This window comes from Salvelinus alpinus, chromosome 26 (genome assembly GCF_045679555.1).
Source record: "Salvelinus alpinus chromosome 26, SLU_Salpinus.1, whole genome shotgun sequence".
In the NCBI taxonomy this organism is placed as follows: domain Eukaryota; kingdom Metazoa; phylum Chordata; class Actinopteri; order Salmoniformes; family Salmonidae; genus Salvelinus; species Salvelinus alpinus.
Genome location: NC_092111.1, coordinates 36,875,156 through 36,896,803, shown reverse-complemented (window position 1 = coordinate 36,896,803; position 21,648 = coordinate 36,875,156). Strand labels below are relative to the sequence as shown.

At 45.4% G+C, this 21,648-nt stretch overlaps 1 protein-coding gene across 2 annotated transcripts in view; it reads right to left on the bottom strand.

Annotated features, from left to right (window-relative positions):
* Positions 1–20,544, bottom strand: part of LOC139555255 (four and a half LIM domains protein 3-like) — a 39,533-nt gene extending 18,989 nt beyond the window's left edge. The window contains exon 1 of one of the 2 annotated variants that reach the window (XM_071368905.1): positions 20,330–20,544. The gene's annotated coding sequence lies outside the window, so the exon portion shown is untranslated. The remainder of the gene's footprint in view (positions 1–20,329) is intronic. The other variant, XM_071368904.1, reaches the window with a different exon arrangement.
* Between the last annotated feature and the right edge of the window lie 1,104 nt (positions 20,545–21,648).

The window sequence follows — 21,648 nt, the reverse complement described above, 5'->3', positions numbered from 1 at the left end:
CCTGGTGCTCCTAATGAAGCCGACTTCATTTCTTGGAAATGCATTTGCACACACGGGGGTGTCTTGATATGGAACGGGGGGGGGGGGTCAAACATTGCCCATGAAAGGAATCCCATCCAACAGTTGATGTTTTGTTTTCCAGGTACTGAAGTAAATGTACTGGAAGCCACAAGCTATTTGCATCTGGTCCATTAACCATCTCAGCAGTGAGTGGGATTTACGTGCCATTAAAATGAAAAGCCTCAGACTTTATTTACCATTCTGAGCCCCTGTTAAAACACCATGGCAAGCAAACAAGAAAGAAGAGCTGGTGAAAGAACAACTCCTGTTTTATCCACCTTATTTGTCTATTTTGTTTATTATCAAGCAACTGAAACTTGGTTGATTAGCCCCTACAAAATGTCATAGCAGCAGAGCATTTGGAATGGGAAAATTCAGCCATATCCTTTCCCATGAGCTAGACTGCATCAGCCTGAAGAGGGTTGAGGCTTCACAAGTTCAAGGACAAATGGACGGAACACAAAACACACACAACTCCATCATACTTCATGTCTGTTTCATGTCTGTTTATCGTCAGAGCAGTGGAAACCAGCTTGACTTCCCCAGCTAATGTCTCTCGAGAGGTTTATATTCTAGTCCATACATCCCGAGAATCACCACTACACTGACACAATGGCCGTTCTTCCGGACATACTTCCTCACTCTACAGCTCTCTGAGGACCCGGCATGACAGCTGCAAATACATTATTTGTACTCCAGCTGTTGTGTCACCGAGTACAGACATTATGACATTCCTTTCTACGAAAATATATATTTTTTTAATTTAAAAAAAGAATATGTCCGAAATACAAACCACGGCCTTTCTGTTGGATGATCTAACTCTATTGAGTCTACCCACCCAAAGACAATAGCTTTGTTTAATTCAGTTTCAGCTAATTTATACAATGTCCAGACTGTTCTGTTATAGTAATAACTACTGTACTACAAAGAGTCTCCTGTTGGGGAGATGACTGACCCTGAATGAGCCACGTCAGTGGTTCATCATTATTATGACTGGGGGTTGAAATACACACGAACGTGACCTGGGTATAGAAACAGTTTAGAGGGAATGCCTCAAAGATATATAGAGAATAATAAAGAGAATTGACTGAACAGCGCACACACACACACACACACACACACACACACACACACACACACACACACACACACACACACACACACACACACACACACACACACACACACACACACACACACACACACACACACACACACACAGACTAAATATGTTGGCTGGCATCATTGTTTTCAGCGACAGATGGGTTGAACACATCCTTCTACATGTGTCTTTTCAGTGATATATTGGTTGCGCTGGCTGGTAAAAGATTAATCGGAGTCATTGAGTCTGAAAGGCTTTGTACTGTGAGCCAGACAGCAAAACTCTCTCTCTCTCTTCGTCTCACACATGGCTCAGCGACAGCGACTGAACTTGTTTTCTTTCTAATCTGACATTTTATTCAGAGTGCAGAGCCAGTTGGAAGTGTGTGAGCCTTGAGTTAGTTCTGCAGGGTGCTCTCTCTGCCTTGAGTTAGTTCTGCGGGGTTCTCTCTCTGCCATGAGTTAGTTCTGCAGGGTGCTCTCTCTGCCATGAGTTAGTTCTGCAGGGTGCTCTCTCTGCCATGAGTTAGTTCTGCAGGGTGCTCTCTCTGCCATGAGTTAGTTCTACAGGGTGCTCTCTCTGCCATGAGTTAGTTCTGCAGGGTGCTCTCTCTGCCATGAGTTAGTTCTGCGGGGTGCTCTCTCTGCCATGAGTTAGTTCTGCAGGGTGCTCTCTCTGCCATGAGTTAGTTCTGCGGGGTGCTCTCTCTGCCATGAGTTAGTTCTGCGGGGTGCTCTCTCTGCCATGAGTTAGTTCTGCAGGGTGCTCTCTCTGCCATGAGTTAGTTCTGCAGGGTGCTCTCTCTGCCATGAGTTAGTTCTGCAGGGTGCTCTCTCTGCCATGAGTTAGTTCTGCGGGGTGCTCTCTCTGCCATGAGTTAGTTCTGCAGGGTGCTCTCTCTGGTACAGTAACACCATAAAACTGCAGTAGTCCTAGACCATATGAAAACAGTGTAAAGAGATGACTGCTCCTCTCTCTTTTATCCCAGTACTGACTGCTCCTCTCTCTTTTATCCCAGTATAAAGAGATGACTGCTCCTCTCTCTTTTATCCCAGTATAAAGAGATGACTGCTCCCTCTCTCTTTTATCCCAGTATAAAGAGATGACTGCTCCTCTCTCTTTTATCCCAGTACAAAGATGACTGCTCCTCTCTCTTTTATCCCAGTACAAAGATGACTGCTCCCCTCTCTTTTATCCCAGTATAAGGAGATGACTGCTCCTCTCTCTTTTATCCCAGTACAAAGATGACTGCTCCTCTCTCTTTTATCCCAGTACAAAGATGACTGCTCCCTCTCTCTTTTATCCCAGTATAAAGAGATGACTGCTCCTCTCTCTTTTATCCCAGTACAAAGAGATGACTGCTCCTCTCTCTTTTATCCCAGTACAAAGATGACTGCTCCCCTCTCTTTTATCCCAGTATAAAGAGATGACTGCTCCTCTCTCTTTTATCCCAGTATAAAGAGATGACTGCTCTCCTCTCTCTTTTATCCCAGTATAAAGAGATGACTGCTCCCTCTCTCTTTTATCCCAGTATAAAGAGATGACTGCTCCCCTCTCTCTTTTATCCCAGTATAAAGAGATGACTGCTCCCTCTCTCTTTTATCCCAGTATAAAGAGATGACTGCTCCCTCTCTCTTTTATCCCAGTATAAAGAGATGACTGCTCCCTCTCTCTTTTATCCCAGTATAAAGAGATGACTGCTCCTCTCTCTTTTATCCCAGTATAAAGAGATGACTGCTCCCTCTCTCTTTTATCCCAGTACAAAGAGATGACTGCTCCCCTCTCTTTTATCCCAGTATAAAGAGATGACTGCTCCTCTCTCTTTTATCCCAGTATAAAGAGATGACTGCTCCCTCTCTCTTTTATCCCAGTATAAAGAGATGACTGCTCCCTCTCTCTTTTATCCCAGTATAAAGAGATGACTGCTCCCTCTCTTTTATCCCAGTACAAAGAGATGACTGCTCCCTCTCTCTTTTATCCCAGTACAAAGATGACTGCTCCCTCTCTCTTTTATCCCAGTATAAAGAGATGACTGCTCCTCTCTCTTTTATCCCAGTACAAAGATGACTGCTCCTCTCTCTTTTATCCCAGTACAAAGATGACTGCTCCCTCTCTCTTTTATCCCAGTATAAAGAGATGACTGCTCCCCTCTCTTTTATCCCAGTACAAAGATGACTGCTCCCTCTCTCTTTTATCCCAGTATAAAGAGATGACTGCTCCCTCTCTCCTTTATCCCAGTATAAAGAGATGACTGCTCCTCTCTCTTTTATCCCAGTATAAAGAGATGACTGCTCCTCTCTCTTTTATCCCAGTATAAAGAGATGACTGCTCCCCTCTCTCTTTTATCCCAGTATAAAGAGATGACTGCTCCCCCCTCTCTTTTATCCCAGTATAAAGAGATGACTGCTCCCTCTCTTTTATCCCAGTATAAAGAGATGACTGCTCCCTCTCTCTTTTATCCCAGTATAAAGAGATGACTGCTCCCTCTCTTTTATCCCAGTATAAAGAGATGACTGCTCCCTCTCTCTTTTATCCCAGTATAAAGAGATGACTGCTCCCTCTCTCTTTTATCCCAGTATAAAGAGATGACTGCTCCCTCTCTCTTTTATCCCAGTATAAAGAGATGACTGCTCCCTCTCTCTTTTATCCCAGTATAAAGAGATGACTGCTCCCTCTCTTTTATCCCAGTATAAAGAGATGACTGCTCCCTCTCTCTTTTATCCCAGTATAAAGAGATGACTGCTCCTCTCTCTTTTATCCCAGTATAAAGAGATGACTGCTCCCTCTCTCTTTTATCCCAGTACAAAGATGACTGCTCCCTCTCTCTTTTATCCCAGTATAAAGAGATGACTGCTCCCCTCTCTTTTATCCCAGTACAAAGATGACTGCTCCCTCTCTCTTTTATCCCAGTATAAAGAGATGACTGCTCCCCTCTCTTTTATCCCAGTACAAAGATGACTGCTCCCTCTCTCTTTTATCCCAGTATAAAGAGATGACTGCTCCCTCTCTTTTATCCCAGTATAAAGAGATGACTGCTCCCTCTCTCTTTTATCCCAGTATAAAGAGATGACTGCTCCTCTCTCTTTTATCCCAGTATAAAGAGATGACTGCTCCCTCTCTCTTTTATCCCAGTATAAAGAGATGACTGCTCCTCTCTCTTTTATCCCAGTATAAAGAGATGACTGCTCCCTCTCTCTTTTATCCCAGTATAAAGAGATGACTGCTCCCTCTCTTTTATCCCAGTACAAAGAGATGACTGCTCCCTCTCTCTTTTATCCCAGTATAAAGAGATGACTGCTCCCTCTCTCTTTTATCCCAGTATAAAGAGATGACTGCTCCCTCTCTCTTTTATCCCAGTATAAAGAGATGACTGCTCCCTCTCTCTTTTATCCCAGTATAAAGAGATGACTGCTCCCTCTCTTTTATCCCAGTATAAAGAGATGACTGCTCCCTCTCTCTTTTATCCCAGTATAAAGAGATGACTGCTCCCCTCTCTTTTATCCCAGTATAAAGAGATGACTGCTCCCTCTCTCTTTTATCCCAGTATAAAGAGATGACTGCTCCCCTCTCTCCTTTATCCCAGTATAAAGAGATGACTGCTCCCTCTCTCTTTTATCCCAGTATAAAGAGATGACTGCTCCCTCTCTCTTTTATCCCAGTATAAAGAGATGACTGCTCCCTCTCTTCTTTTATCCCAGTATAAAGAGATGACTGCTCCCTCTCTCTTTTATCCCAGTATAAAGAGATGACTGCTCCCCTCTCTTTTATCCCAGTATAAAGAGATGACTGCTCCCTCTCTCTTTTATCCCAGTATAAAGAGATGACTGCTCTCCTCTCTCTTTTATCCCAGTATAAAGATGACTGCTCCCCTCTCTTTTATCCCAGTATAAAGATGACTGCTCCTCTCTCTTTTATCCCAGTATAAAGAGATGACTGCTCCCTCTCTCTTTTATCCCAGTATAAAGAGATGACTGCTCCTCTCTCTTTTATCCCAGTATAGAGAGATGACTGCTCCCTCTCTCTTTTATCCCAGTATAAGGAGATGACTGCTCCTCTCTCTTTTATCCCAGTATAAAGAGATGACTGCTCCCCTCTCTCCTTTATCCCAGTATAAAGAGATGACTGCTCCTCTCTCTTTTATCCCAGTATAAAGAGATGACTGCTCCCTCTCTCCTTTATCCCAGTACAAAGATGACTGCTCTCCTCTCTCTTTTATCCCAGTACAAAGATGACTGCTCCCCCCTCTCTTTTATCCCAGTATAAGGAGATGACTGCTCCCTCTCTCTTTTATCCCAGTATAAAGAGATGACTGCTCCTCGCTCCTTTATCCCAGTACAAAGAGATGACTGCTCCTCTCTCTTTTATCCCAGGATAAAGAGATGGCTGCTCCCTCTCTCTTTTATCCCAGTATAAAGAGATGACTGCTCCTCTCTCTTTTATCCCAGTATAAAGAGATGACTGCTCCCCTCTCTCTTTTATCCCAGTATAAAGAGATGACTGCTCCCTCTCTTTTATCCCAGTACAAAGAGATGACTGCTCCCCTCTCTTTTATCCCAGTATAAAGAGATGACTGCTCCTCTCTCTTTTATCCCAGTACAAAGATGACTGCTCCTCTCTCTTTTATCCCAGTATAAGGAGATGACTGCTCCTCTCTCTTTTATCCCAGTATAAAGAGATGACTGCTCCCCTCTCTCCTTTATCCCAGTATAAAGAGATGACTGCTCCTCTCTCTTTTATCCCAGTACAAAGAGATGACTGCTCCTCTCTCTTTTATCCCAGTATAAGGAGATGACTGCTCCTCTCTCTTTTATCCCAGTATAAAGAGATGACTGCTCCCCTCTCTCTTTTATCCCAGTATAAAGAGATGACTGCTCCCTCTCTCTTTTATCCCAGTATAAAGAGATGACTGCTCCCCTCTCTTTTATCCCAGTATAAAGAGATGACTGCTCCTCTCTCTTTTATCCCAGTATAAAGAGATGACTGCTCCTCTCTCTTTTATCCCAGTATAAAGAGATGACTGCTCCCTCTCTCTTTTATCCCAGTATAAAGAGATGACTGCTCCCTCTCTCTTTTATCCCAGTATAAAGAGATGACTGCTCCCTCTCTCTTTTATCCCAGTATAAAGAGATGACTGCTCCTCTCTCTTTTATCCCAGTATAAAGAGATGACTGCTCCCCTCTCTCTTTATCCCAGTATAAAGAGATGACTGCTCCCTCTCTCTTTTATCCCAGTACAAAGAGATGACTGCTCCCTCTCTCTTTTATCCCAGTATAAAGAGATGACTGCTCCCTCTCTCTTTTATCCCAGTACAAAGAGATGACTGCTCCCTCTCTCTTTTATCCCAGTATAAAGAGATGACTGCTCCTCTCTCTTTTATCCCAGTATAAAGAGATGACTGCTCCCTCTCTCTTTTATCCCAGTATAAAGAGATGACTGCTCCCCTCTCTTTTATCCCAGTATAAAGAGATGACTGCTCCCTCTCTCTTTTATCCCAGTATAAAGAGATGACTGCTCCCTCTCTCTTTTATCCCAGTATAAAGAGATGACTGCTCCCTCTCTCTTTTATCCCAGTATAAAGAGATGACTGCTCCCTCTCTCTTTTATCCCAGTATAAAGAGATGACTGCTCCCTCTCTCTTTTATCCCAGTATAAAGAGATGACTGCTCCCTCTCTCTTTTATCCCAGTATAAAGAGATGACTGCTCCCTCTCTCTTTTATCCCAGTACAAAGATGACTGCTCCCTCTCTCTTTTATCCCAGTATAAAGAGATGACTGCTCCCTCTCTCTTTTATCCCAGTATAAAGAGATGACTGCTCCCTCTCTCTTTTATCCCAGTATAAAGAGATGACTGCTCCCTCTCTCTTTTATCCCAGTACAAAGAGATGACTGCTCCCTCTCTCTTTTATCCCAGTATAAAGAGATGACTGCTCCCTCTCTCTTTTATCCCAGTATAAAGAGATGACTGCTCCCTCTCTCTTTTATCCCAGTATAAAGAGATGACTGCTCCCTCTCTCTTTTATCCCAGTATAAAGAGATGACTGCTCCCTCTCTCTTTTATCCCAGTACAAAGATGACTGCTCCCTCTCTCTTTTATCCCAGTATAAAGAGATGACTGCTCCCTCTCTCTTTTATCCCAGTATAAAGAGATGACTGCTCCCTCTCTCTTTTATCCCAGTATAAAGAGATGACTGCTCCCTCTCTCTTTTATCCCAGTATAAAGAGATGACTGCTCCCCTCTCTCCTTTATCCCAGTATAAAGAGATGACTGCTCCCTCTCTCTTTTATCCCAGTATAAAGAGATGACTGCTCCTCTCTCCTTTATCCCAGTACAAAGATGACTGCTCTCCTCTCTCTTTTATCCCAGTACAAAGATGACTGCTCCTCTCTCTTTTATCCCAGTATAAAGAGATGACTGCTCCCTCTCTCTTTTATCCCAGTATAAAGAGATGACTGCTCCCTCTCTCCTTTATCCCAGTATAAAGAGATGACTGCTCCCTCTCTCTTTTATCCCAGTATAAAGAGATGACTGCTCCCTCTCTCTTTTATCCCAGTATAAAGAGATGACTGCTCCCTCGCTCTTTTATCCCAGTACAAAGAGATGACTGCTCCCTCTCTCTTTTATCCCAGTATAAAGAGATGAATGCTCCTCTCTCTTTTATCCCAGTACAAAGAGATGACTGCTCCCTCTCTCTTTTATCCCAGTATAAAGAGATGACTGCTCCCCTCTCTTTTATCCCAGTACAAAGATGACTGCTCCCTCTCTCTTTTATCCCAGTACAAAGATGACTGCTCCTCTCTCTTTTATCCCAGTACAAAGAGATGACTGCTCCCTCTCTCTTTTATCCCAGTATAAAGAGATGACTGCTCCCCTCTCTTTTATCCCAGTATAAAGAGATGACTGCTCCCTCTCTCTTTTATCCCAGTACAAAGAGATGACTGCTCCTCTCTCTTTTATCCCAGTATAAAGAGATGACTGCTCCTCTCTCTTTTATCCCAGTACAAAGAGATGACTGCTCCCTCTCTCTTTTATCCCAGTATAAAGAGATGACTGCTCCTCTCTCTTTTATCCCAGTACAAAGATGACTGCTCCTCTCTCTTTTATCCCAGTATAAAGAGATGACTGCTCCTCTCTCTTTTATCCCAGTATAAAGAGATGACTGCTCCCTCTCTCTTTTATCCCAGTATAAAGAGATGACTGCTCCTCTCTCTTTTATCCCAGTACAAAGAGATGACTGCTCCTCTCTCTTTTATCCCAGTATAAAGAGATGACTGCTCTCCTCTCTCTTTTATCCCAGTATAAAGAGATGAATGCTCCCCTCTCTTTTATCCCAGTATAAAGAGATGACTGCTCCTCTCTCTTTTATCCCAGTATAAAGAGATGACTGCTCCTCTCTCTTTTATCCCAGTATAAAGAGATGACTGCTCCTCTCTCTTTTATCCCAGTATAAAGAGATGACTGCTCCTCTCTCTTTTATCCCAGTATAAAGAGATGACTGCTCCTCTCTCTTTTATCCCAGTATAAAGAGATGACTGCTCCCTCTCTCTTTTATCCCAGTATAAAGAGATGACTGCTCCTCTCTCTTTTATCCCAGTATAAAGAGATGACTGCTCCTCTCTCTTTTATCCCAGTATAAAGAGATGACTGCTCCTCTCTCTTTTATCCCAGTATAAAGAGATGACTGCTCCCCTCTCTCTTTTATCCCAGTATAAAGAGATGACTGCTCCCTCTCTCTTTTATCCCAGTACAAAGAGATGACTGCTCCTCTCTCTTTTATCCCAGTATAAAGAGATGACTGCTCCCTCTCTCTTTTATCCCAGTATAAAGAGATGACTGCTCCCTCTCTCTTTTATCCCAGTATAAAGAGATGACTGCTCCCTCTCTCTTTTATCCCAGTATAAAGAGATGACTGCTCCTCTCTCTTTTATCCCAGTACAAAGATGACTGCTCCCTCTCTCTTTTATCCCAGTATAAAGAGATGACTGCTCCCTCTCTCTTTTATCCCAGTATAAAGAGATGACTGCTCCCTCTCTCTTTTATCCCAGTATAAAGAGATGACTGCTCCCCTCTCTCTTTTATCCCAGTATAAAGAGATGACTGCTCCCTCTCTCTTTTATCCCAGTATAAAGAGATGACTGCTCCCTCTCTCTTTTATCCCAGTATAAAGAGATGACTGCTCCTCTCTCTCTTTTATCCCAGTATAAAGAGATGACTGCCTCGCTCCCTCTCTCTTTTATCCCAGTATAAAGAGATGACTGCTCCTCTCTCTTTTATCCCAGTATAAAGAGATGACTGCTCCCCTCTCTTTTATCCCAGTATAAAGAGATGACTGCTCCCTCTCTCTTTTATCCCAGTATAAAGAGATGACTGCTCCCTCTCTCTTTTATCCCAGTATAAAGAGATGACTGCTCCCTCTCTCTTTTATCCCAGTATAAAGAGATGACTGCTCCTCTCTCTTTTATCCCAGTATAAAGAGATGACTGCTCCCTCTCTCTTTTATCCCAGTATAAAGAGATGACTGCTCCCTCTCTCTTTTATCCCAGTATAAAGAGATGACTGCTCCTCTCTCTTTTATCCCAGTACAAAGATGACTGCTCCCTCTCTCTTTTATCCCAGTATAAAGAGATGACTGCTCCCCTCTCTTTAATCCCAGTACTGGCACCCCCAATGTGAAGTGGCTGATGTCCTGACGGATCACAAAGCGCTGTTAGCTGCCTGCACGCACACAAACCAAAATGAACACTGCTGGCATTCGCATTTGTTGTCTTTGAGGGGAAAGCTCTCATCAAATCGATATGCAATTTCTGTCTGTTTCAACATTCCCAAACGGGATGTTTTGAGACACTGAGTTCTTGAACGTCAACCAAGCCCAACATTCCTTGACCAACGTCCTTCTGAGGTCACTGCAAGCAATGTGTTGAAAAAAGACTGCATTGCACTGGGAAACACACACTGGGCGATGATGATGATGATGATGATGGCGTAGCAAATGAAGACAAGTGAAGACTTACCTAATCTTCAATCTTATCTGAATTTACTTACAAGCACGGACCGATTAATGTCTCCACCTGCTCGTAGGGTAGTAATCAAAATATCCCTTGCTGACATTAAACAGAAACCCTGAGCCTGTAATCTTTCACCTGCCCATTGAGGAACATTAAAAGCTAAATTAATGAGAGGCTACGTGCTTGGCTGTGTTAGCTTGGGCTTCCAGCTGACCGTTTATACCCTGCAGAGAACAATGCAAGCTGCAACTGAAAGAATTCTTAGAACCACGTCCCTCCTACACCACCTCTGGTGCATACCAAAACAAAGGGCCAAACCAGATAACAAATAAAGATATCGCTGTGCCTTCTTTGCTCTGAAAGCCTGAGCATGATTTGGTGCTGAAGTTGGTCTAGTCAAGCTAACAAAAAGAGCATAAAGTTAAAAGAAAATCTAAAGAAAAATCTTTTGAAATTAGCAATATAGCATGTATAAATCAATACTGTATACATATATACTGTATAAATCAATACAGTATACATCTATACTGTATAAATCTATACTATATACATATATACTGTATAAATCAATACTGTATACATGTATACTATATACATATATACTGTATAAATCTATACTATATACATATATACTGTATACATCAATACTGTATACATCTATACTATATACATATATACTGTATACATCTATACATCTATACTGTATAAATCTATACCTTATACATCTTTACTGTATAAATCTTTACTGTATAAATCTTTACTATTCTTCATGTAGTCATAGATCGCCATGGAATGAAGAGGCGAGATACATCTCTAGAATCCTCTTCTCGAGCAAAGTTACTTGTGGCAACAGGCTGTTTCATTTAGATTCTTTTTCTGTGGAAATTTGACCAAAGAAGAAATAAACAAAAGTTGTCTTGATTTGCACAATCAGCAGTCAGTCATTATCCAAAACAAATATGCTTGTAAAATGTAAACACATTTTCCCAACAGATAGCTGCTGGTAGCCAGTGGAGCATCCATCCATCCAACCCCAGGCCCCGGGTGTTAATGTTCTCAACTGTGTTTATTTTCCCAGAGCCCCAGGCACCCCTATGGCCTGTTGCCTCTGTTTCATGGCTGGTTGATTTGAGATTGTTTTTGTAACATCTCCATGTGTAAGCAGTTTAGGATTGTTAAGACAAATGTCTGTCAACCCAACAAGCTTTGAGGGAGCGAGTATGAGGAACTATAAGATGGAGTGAAGAACAAATCAATATAAGAGAGAGACAGGGGAGAGAGAGACTGGGGAGAGAGAGACAGGGGAGAGAGAGACTGGGGAGAGAGAGACTGGGGAGAGAGAGACAGGGGAGAGAGAGACTGGGGAGAGAGAGACTGGGGAGAGAGAGACTGGGGAGAGAGAGACAGGGGAGAGAGAGACTGGGGAGAGAGAGACTGGGGAGAGAGAGACTGGGGAGAGAGACAGGGACAAGAGAGAGACTGGGGAGAGAGAGACTGGGGAGAGAGAGACAGGGGAGAGAGAGACTGGGGAGAGAGACAGGGGAGAGAGAGACTGGGGAGAGAGAGACAGGGGAGAGAGAGACTGGGAGAGAGAGACTGGGGAGAGAGAGCCTGGGGAGAGAGAGACAGGGGAGAGAGAGACTGGGGAGAGAGAGACTGGGGAGAGAGAGACTGGGGAGAGAGAGACAGGGGGGAGAGAGAGACTGGGGAGAGAGAGACTGGGGAGAGAGAGACTGGGACAAGAGAGACTGGGGAGAGAGAGAGACTGGGGAGAGAGACTGGGACAAGAGAGACTGGGACAAGAGAGACTGGGGAGAGAGAGACTGGGGAGAGAGAGACTGGGGAGAGAGAGACTGGGGAGAGAGAGACTGGGACAAGAGAGACTGGGACAAGAGAGACTGGGACAAGAGAGACTGGGACAAGAGAGACTGGGACAAGAGAGACTGGGGAGAGAAAGACTGGGGAGAGAGAGACTGGGGAGAGAGAGACTGGGGAGAGAGAGACTGGGGAGAGAGAGACTGGGGAGAGAGAGACTGGGGAGAGAGAGACAGGGGAGAGAGAGACAGGGACAAGAGAGACAGGGGAGAGAGAGACTGGGGAGAGAGCGAGAGTGAAAGAGAGAAACGGGGAAGAGAGAGAGAAAGAGAGACTGGGGAGAGAGAGGGAAACGGCAGAGAGAAAGAAATGGGGAGAGAAAAAGAGACGGGGAGAAAGAGAGAGAGAGACGGGGGAAAGATACGGGGAGAGAGAGAGACGGGGGAGAGAGAGAGACGGGGGAGAGAGAGAGACGGGGGAGAGACGGGGAGAGAGACGGGGAGAGAGAGACGGGGAGAGAGAGATGGGGGAGAGACTTTTGACTTTTTGTCTTTCTTTAATGATACATCCTCATTTCATTAAAACAAATATCCCCTGTGCTGCATACTCACCTTGCCCTCTACCCCACGATACAAAACAACATCACAATAACCAAAACCTCACCACTTCTACAACCGTGTATCCAACCCATCTTCCCCAGCTATACAGACGGCCTCCCCGACACACCAGATCTCCTGAAACATCTTCCCCAGCTATACAGACGGGCTCCCCGACACACCATATCTCCTGAAACATCTTCCCCAGCTATACAGACGGGCTCCCCGACACACCATATCTCCTGAAACATCTTCCCCAGCTATACAGACGGGCTCCCCGACACACCATATCTCCTGAAACATCTTCCCCAGCTATACAGACGGCCCCCCAACACACCATATCTCCTGAAACATCTTCCCCAGCTATACAGACGGGCTCCCCGACACACCAGATCTCCTGAAACATCTTCCCCAGCTATACAGACGGCCCCCCCAACACACCATATCTCCTGAAACATCTTCCCCAGCTATACAGACGGGCTCCCCGACACACCATATCTCCTGAAACATCTTCCCCAGCTATACAGACGGCCCCCCAACACACCATATCTCCTGAAACATCTTCCCCAGCTATACAGACGGCCCCCCCAACACACCATATCTCCTGAAACATCTTCCCCAGCTATACAGACGGGCTCCCCAACACACCATATCTCCTGAAACATCTTCCCCAGCTATACAGACGGCCCCCCAACACACCATATCTCCTGAAACATCTTCCCCAGCTATACAGACGGCCCCCCAACACACCATATCTCCTGAAACATCTTCCCCAGCTATACAGACGGCCTCCCCGACACACCATATCTCCTGAAACATCTTCCCCAGCTATACAGACGGCCCCCCCAACACACCATATCTCCTGAAACATCTTCCCCAGCTATACAGACGGGCTCCCCGACACACCATATCTCCTGAAACATCTTCCCCAGCTATACAGACGGCCCCCCCAACACACCATATCTCCTGAAACATCTTCCCCAGCTATACAGACGGGCTCCCCGACACACCATATCTCCTGAAACATCTTCCCCAGCTATACAGACGGGCTCCCCGACACACCATATCTCCTGAAACATCTTCCCCAGCTATACAGACGGCCCCCCAACACACCATATCTCCTGAAACATCTTCCCCAGCTATACAGACGGGCTCCCCGACACACCATATCTCCACACTTTTTATCATTTTATAGAATTCAAATTCCACCCTAAGGCGCCCAGAGACCATCCCATTAAACAATAGTAAAGGGTCTGTTATCTCTCCACCTTTGACCCTGTTCCTGCTTGTTGAGCAAACAGAAAATTCAACAACACACATTTGGCCTTTTCCTTATTTGAATACCTGTACACCATTATAAACATCCCAACAGTAAACTCCACCCCCAACCTCTCACACAGACATTACAACAGAGACATTAATGGTATTAACCCGCCCCACACAGACATCCCAACAGATGTACTATAGAGTCCAGACGGGAATTCAGTTTGTTAGCTAGGACCTTGGCAAATATCTTGTAGTCCGCACAGAGCAATGACACAGGTCTCCAGTTCATAAGTTCACAGAAGTCCCCTTTCTTGGGCAGGAGAGTCAGAGCCACCGGACGGCAGCTCATTGGCAACTCTCCTACCCCGACGCACTCACGCAACATGCAAAAGAAGTCCAGTCCAATTATTCCCCAGAATTTTTCATAAAACTCCACTGGGAGTCCATCGACCCCCGGTGCACTACCGGGGGACATCTGGGTTACGGCCTCTGCCAGTTCATGGGACAACAGGGGAATGTCCATTTCATCCCTCTGTGCCAGAGAGAGCTTACGTAGTAGTTCTACGTAGTTCTGCAAACAAAACCTGAGCACACATAGGATCACACAGTTCTGCCCTTGTCATGGCATTCAGAGGAAGAAGGTGAGGACCAAGGTGCAGCGTGATACGTGTTCATATTATTTATTTGAAACTGAACACTAAATACAAAATAACAAAAGGAATAACCGAAACAGTTCTGACAGGTGATACAAACACTAAACAGAAAAATAACCACCCACAACTAACAGTGGGAAAAAAAGGCTACCTAAGTATGGTTCTCAATCAGAGACAACGATAGATTGGGAACCATACCAGGCCAAAACATAGAAATACAAAACCTAGACATACAAACATAGAATGCCCACCCACATCACACCCTGACCAAACAAAAATAGAAACATACAAAGCAATCTACGGTCAGGGCGTGACAGTACCCCCCCCCCCCCCCCCCCAAAGGTGCGGACTCCGGCCGCAAAACCTGAACCTATAGGGTAGGGTCTGGGTGGGCATTACTCCGCGGTGGCGGTTCCGGCGAGGGACGTGGACCCCGCTCCACTTCTGGCTCGGCCCACTTTAATAATGCCTCTGGAGTGGGAACCCTCACCGCCAACCCCGGACTAGAGGACGCCACTGGACTGATGGTCGAGTCTGGAGTGAGTGGCGCCTCTGGACTGACGAGCGGCTCTGGCGCCTCTGGACTGACGGGCGGCTCTGGCGCCTCCGGACTGACGGGCGGCTCTGGCGCCTCCGGACTGACGGGCGGCTCTGGCGCCTCCGGACTGACGGGCGGTTCTGGCAGCTCCGGACAGGAGGGCGGCTCTGGCAGCTCCGGACAGGAGGGCGGCTCTGGCAGCTCCGAACTGACGGGCGGCTCTGGCAGCTCCGGACTGACGGGCGGCTCTGACAGCTCCGGACTGACGGGCGGCTCTGACAGCTCTGGACTGGAGAGAGAACCTGGAGGGAGGAGACGGAGAGACAGCCTGGTGCGTGGGGCTGCCACAGGGCCCACCAGGCTGGGGAAACCTACAGGAGGCCTGGTGCGTGGAGGAGGCACCGGATGGACCGGGCTGTGGGGGAGCACTGGAGCTCTGGTGCGCAGCCTTGGCACCACTCCTCCAGGCTGGATGACCACTTTAGCCCGGACCCTCCAGAGTGCAGGCACAGGTTGAACCAGGCTGTGGGGGAGCACTGGAGATCTGGTGCATACCACTCGCACCTCTCCCTTAGGCTCAATGCCCACATTCGCCCGCCATGGGCGGAGCGCAGGCATAGGGCGAACTGCACCCTCCCAGCGCCCCGGAGACACAGTACGCAGAGCCAGCGCAGGATACCCTGGGCCGAAACGGCATACCGGAGACCAAACCCGCTGAGCTGGCACAATCCGCCCTGGCTGAATGCCCACTCTCGCATGGCACTTGCGGGGGGCTGGCCTATAGCGCTCCGGGCTATGAGCGCGTACTGGCGACACTGTGCGCTTCACAGCATAACGCGGTGCCTGACCAGTACTACGCTGCTTCCGGTAAGCACGGGGAGTTGGCTCAGGTCAATCGCCTGACTCCGCCAATCTCCCTGTGTGCCCCCCCCCAAAAAATTGGGGCTGCCTCTCGTGCCTGTTGCGCTGCCGTGCTAACTCCTCATAGTGTTGCCGCTCAGCCTTAGCTGCCTCCAATTCCTCCTGCGGATGGCGATACTCCCCAGCCTGTGCCCAGGGTCCCTTGCCTTCCAGTATCTCCTCCCATGTCCATTTCTCCAGATAGCGCTGCTCCTCCTTACCACGCTGCTTGGTCCTTTTTTGGGGGGTGGTTCTGTCACGGCATTCAAAGGAAGAAGTTGAGGCACAAGGTGCAGCGTGATACATGTTCATATTATTTATTCGAAACTTAACACTAAATACAAAATAACAAAAGGAATAACCAAAACAGTTCTGACAGGTGATACAAACACTAAACAGAAAAATAACCACCCACAACTAACAGTGGGAAAACAGGCTACCTAAGTATGGTTCTCAATCAGAGACAACGATAGACAGCTGCCTCTGATTGGGAACCATACCAGGCCAAACACAAAGAAATACAAAACCTAGACATACAAACATAGAATGCCCACCCACATCACACCCTGACCAAACAAAAATAGAAACATACAAAGCAATCTACGGTCAGGGCGTGACAGCCCTATTCAACTCAGTATAAAACTCCACAGTCCGCTTCCGCATCTCCCCCACCACAGAGGTCACCCGCCCATCTGACAGCTGTAGACAATACATAACCTTGGCTTCACTGCTCTGTCTTTCCAAACCAAAGAAGGAGCTGGGAGCATCCATCTCCTTGAACATTGAGAATCTAGCTCTTACAAGTGCTCCCTCTGCTTTAACCTGGAAAAAACTGTAATTCAGCTAAATTAGCCTGGAGGGCTACATTGCCGTGCCCCACTGGCTCTACCTCCACTTCACTGATACTAAGAGTCAATATTTGCAGTGTTGACCCTTCTTTTTCAAGACCTCTGCAATCCGCCCTTTTGCTGTCAATTAACTTCTGGGCCACATCCTGACTGATGGCAGCCCATTCTTGCATAATCAATGCTTGAAGCAGATGCTAAACTACAGGACTGTTTTGCTATCACAGACTGGAACATGTTCCGGGATTCTTCCGATGGCATTGAGGAGTACACCACATCAGTCACTGGCTTTATCAATAAGTGCATCAATGACGTCATCCCCACAGTGATACCGCCCAAACAGATCCACTAATGATGCAATCTCTATTGCACTCCACACTGCCCTTTCCCACCTGGACAAAAGGAACACCTACGTGAGAATGCTATTCATTGACTACAGCTCAGCGTTCAACACCATAGTACCCTCAAAGCTCATCACTAAGCTAAGGACCCTGGGACTAAACACCTACCTCTGCAACTGGATCCTGGACTTCCTGACGGGCCGCATCCAGGTGGTGAGGGTAGGTAGCAACACATCTGCCACCCTGATCCTCAACACTGGAGTCCCTCAGGGGTGCGTGCTCAGTCCCCTCCTGTACTCCCTGTTCACCCACGACTGCATGGCCAGGCACGACTCCAACACCATCATTAAGTTTGCAGACGACACCACAGTGGTAGGCCTGATCACCGACAACGACGAGCCTATAGGGAGGAGGTCAGAAACCTGGCCGGGTGGTGCCAGAATAACAACCTATCCCTCAACGTAACCAAGACTAAGGAGATGGTTGTGGACTACAGGAAAAGGAGGACTGAGCACGCCCCCATTCTCATCGATGAGGCTGTAGTGGATCAGGTTGAGAGCTTCAAGTTCCTTGGTGTCCACATCACCAACAAACTAGAATGGTCCAAACACACCAAGACAGTTGTGAAGAGGGCACTACAAAGTCTATTCCCCATCAGGAAACTAAAAAGATTTTGCATGGGTCCTGAGATCCTCAAAAGGTTCTACAGCTGCAACATCGAGAGCATCCTGTCCGGTTGCATCACTGCCTGGTACGGCAAATTCTCGGCCTCAGACAGCAAGGCACTACAGAGGGTAGTGCGTACGGCCCAGTACATCACTGGGGCTGCCTGCCATCCAGGACCTCTACACCAGGCGGTGTCAGAGGAAGGCCCAAAAAATTGTCAAAGACCCCAGCCACCCTAGTCATAGAGTGTTCTCTCTACTACCGCATGGCAAGCGGTACTGGAGTGCCAAGTCTAGGACAAAAAGGCTTCTCAACAGTTTTTACCCCCAAGCCATAAGACTCCTGAACAGGTAATCAAATGGCTACCCGGACTATTTGCATTGTGTGCCCCCCCCCTCCCCCCTTTTACGCTGCTGCTACTCTTTGTTTATCATATATGCATGGTCACTTTAACTATACATTCATGTACATACTACCTCAATCAGCCCGACTAACCGGTGCCTGTATATAGCCTCGCTACTGTTATAGCCTCGCTACTGTATATAGCCTCGCTACTATTATTTTTCACTGTCTTTTTTACTGTTGTTTATATGGGGACAGCCAAAGAACCCTGTTGGAAGCCTTATTTCTAAGAGTGTACCCTCTCAGGCAGTTGCTGGGAGAGACTCCATCTCTAGAAGTCCTGCCAACCGTCTGGCACAGCTTCAATGATTGTACACAGAACCAACCTTCCCCAATGAGAAGAATGTCAGGGGAGTGCCACTGTGGTCAGAATGGGGCAGAATCATGTGGCTGCAATGTTAGGATTTTTAAAAAGATAACAAAATGCATTTTCTACCACCACCCTTCTGTTCTAAAAATGACAAATTCCTCTTTTCCTACAAATAATGAGTTATTTCTTTCTGGCTGCCACCACATTTCTGCTGGTTACTCCTCACTAAAAAGCCAATTGTTTAAATAATCAAACCAATATATGTAGAGTTGGACCAAAGTGGATCGAATGAAGGCGATGATATGGATATAGAGGATATTGGTTAGGTGAGATGGCTACATAGGCATCCTATACAGAATTTGTCCTAACTGTTTTAACTGTCATGCTGATAAGTAAATCACACAAAGGTAAAACTGTAGAAAAACAAAACTGTTGTATTTTTCCTATTAAACAATGACTCCCCTATACTAGTCAGGACACTGTCAATCAAGCTCTTAGTTTGAATGATCCAGGAAATTAGGGTTCCCCAACTGGTGGCCTGTGGATCGAATCTAGTTGATGTTCCCTGTCCTACAATCTATCCCGTTTAGAGCCCTAGGAATATGTGCAACAGGACAAGGTCTCCCCTATACTAGTCAGGACACTGTCAATACAGGATATAACGTTTAAAGAGAGATAAAGAGGACATTTAACCATTTGTTGGCTGAAAGAGAAAAAATTTAATGTAGAGAGATTTGTGACCTGTTGCCACAAGAAAAGGGCAACCAGTGAATAACAAACACTATTTATTTTCCCTTTTGTACTTTATCTATTTGCACATCTTACAACATTGTATATAGACATGATGTGACACTTGAAATGTCTTTATTCTTTTTGAACTTTTGTGAGTGTAATGTTTACTGTTAATTTTTTATTGCTTATTTCACTTTTGTTTATTATCTATTCCACTTGCTTTGGCAAGTGAAATATGTTTCCCATGCCAATAAAGCTCTTCGAATTGAATTGAGAGAGCATGAGGACTAATTAGAGAGAGAGAGAGCGCATGAGTCCGAGAGAGAATATGTAAGAGAGAGAGAGAGAGACTGTTTATTTCACTTTTGTTTATCCATTTTACTTGCTTTGGCAATGTAAACATATGTTTACCATGCCAATAAAGCCCACTGAAATGAATTGAGAGAGAGAGAGAGAGGCTATGAAAAATAAGTCACATGTTCTGCCTGTGTCTTGTGTAAAACAACACCCAATAAAATGTTCCTTCTAAAGAGCACTGCATCTGCTTCGTTTTCAACCCGCATTCATATCACTGATTTGGTATCCCACCAACACCACTCTTTGCGGGGTCAACGGTAGGGACGTTTTTAGATTTTAGGGATACAGATTTTCAACCTAAATTCCGTTTCCATGTCGGGACTCAGCTCAGGAGTCTTTTTTCGCCTTAGTTACTGACTCACAGTCAGACAGGTGTCTCGTGACAGCTGTGATAGATAGGCTATCTTTGTGTGTGTGTGTGTCCAGATTTCTTGACCTACAAAGCCACGCGAATATCTGTTCTCTTGATAAAAATACACAGGTTACCTTTCCCAATATATGAAAGTAGTTAACATATACCAAATATGTTATCTGATAAATATCAACGGATGAACGGTGAATCGATTCGCATGACTGACACTGCATTATCTAGGTGCTTTCTTTGCCCGAAATTTGACATTTAGTCTAGTAAAATTAAGAGGAAATAAGGCAATTCACGTTTTAAATCCAATACTGATAATATCGACTCCTATAAGTGTGTTATTATTCGTTATTAACACGTGCACAAATGTCAAATAACTTACCACCAGCTCTTTGCGTGTCAGGGAACTTTGCGAAATGTAAGTCCCTTGGTTTCAGTCAGCAACCTGTGGCTTGGAGTTTTTCTCCGGCAGCTGAATTGACTCCAAATTATGGTCAGTCAAGATCACAATCCTCCGTCGAAGTGGCGCACCCTACTCTACTTCAACTACTATGAAATGTATTTTGTAGCCTAGCTGCTACCTCCCGGTGCGCAACAGCATCAATCAAAGCCGTAAAATCCCGCCCAATAAATGTCCCTCCTCGCTCTACTGCTGAGGCATAGGTAACAGGAAACTCATCATTATGTGACAGTATGTCAACATTATGAGACAGTAAGTCATCATTATGAGACAGTAAGTCATTATTAGGAGATAGTAAGTCATTATTATGAGATACGTTTAGGCATCTGTATCATTTGAATCCAATGTGCTCTTTGCATCAGGCCCTCCTCAACTTTCAAGGATAACCTTATGCATATCCTATAGTCAATCTCACGTGTGAGTGTGCATGAGAGAGAGAGTTTGTGGTGATATTGTTCCATGTTAAATGGAATGCACAGTTTTGTTGATGTGTGTTGGTGCCTGTTTGATGACATCTGGTTGACATGAGATTTAATTAATATATTTTTTTAATTTTAAATTATGAATATATAACCATCGATTCTTGAAGAATGTAACTTGGAAATGCCTCATGAGCAACAGTCTTACCCCAAAAGTCAGATTGTTTGGGGGGGTGGCGGTAAACGGGCTTCCATAAGTAAATTCAAATGGCACAGACAAACAAAACTTTACTGAGCTTTTCGTTAACTTGAAAAGTGTTTCTTTAGCCAACATGTCAATGTTGTCACTGTAGAAGCTGCTTTTGACTTGAATGTGAAAAAGTCAAACACGAACAGAACTCCACAGGCTCCTGTATAGGCTACTTCTGGATCACAGATTACTCATCAACCTGTTTGTTCTTCGTCCCTGTTTTATGTTAGCCTGAGTGAATGAGTGCCAGTCTGTACTATCGTGTCAACTCCCAATTGACATGCCATGTTTTGCTTGACCATGACCAATGGAGTTGCCAAGAGCACAAGCAGATCTGGGACCAGGCTGTATGTCGCACTAATATTGATTGATAAGAAGCTGATTGGGTAAAAACTGAAGTGTTGTGTTACTTTGTGTTGTCATTCATTCAGACTCGATTATGGTTCCTTACCCGACTTACTCACCAGATTACATTCTCTGCAGTCACAAGAAACTGCTGGTCCCTGAAAAACTCTAGCAAGCAAGATATCATCCCCCCTCCCCCCAAAAAATGTACCTCCCATTTTCCACCA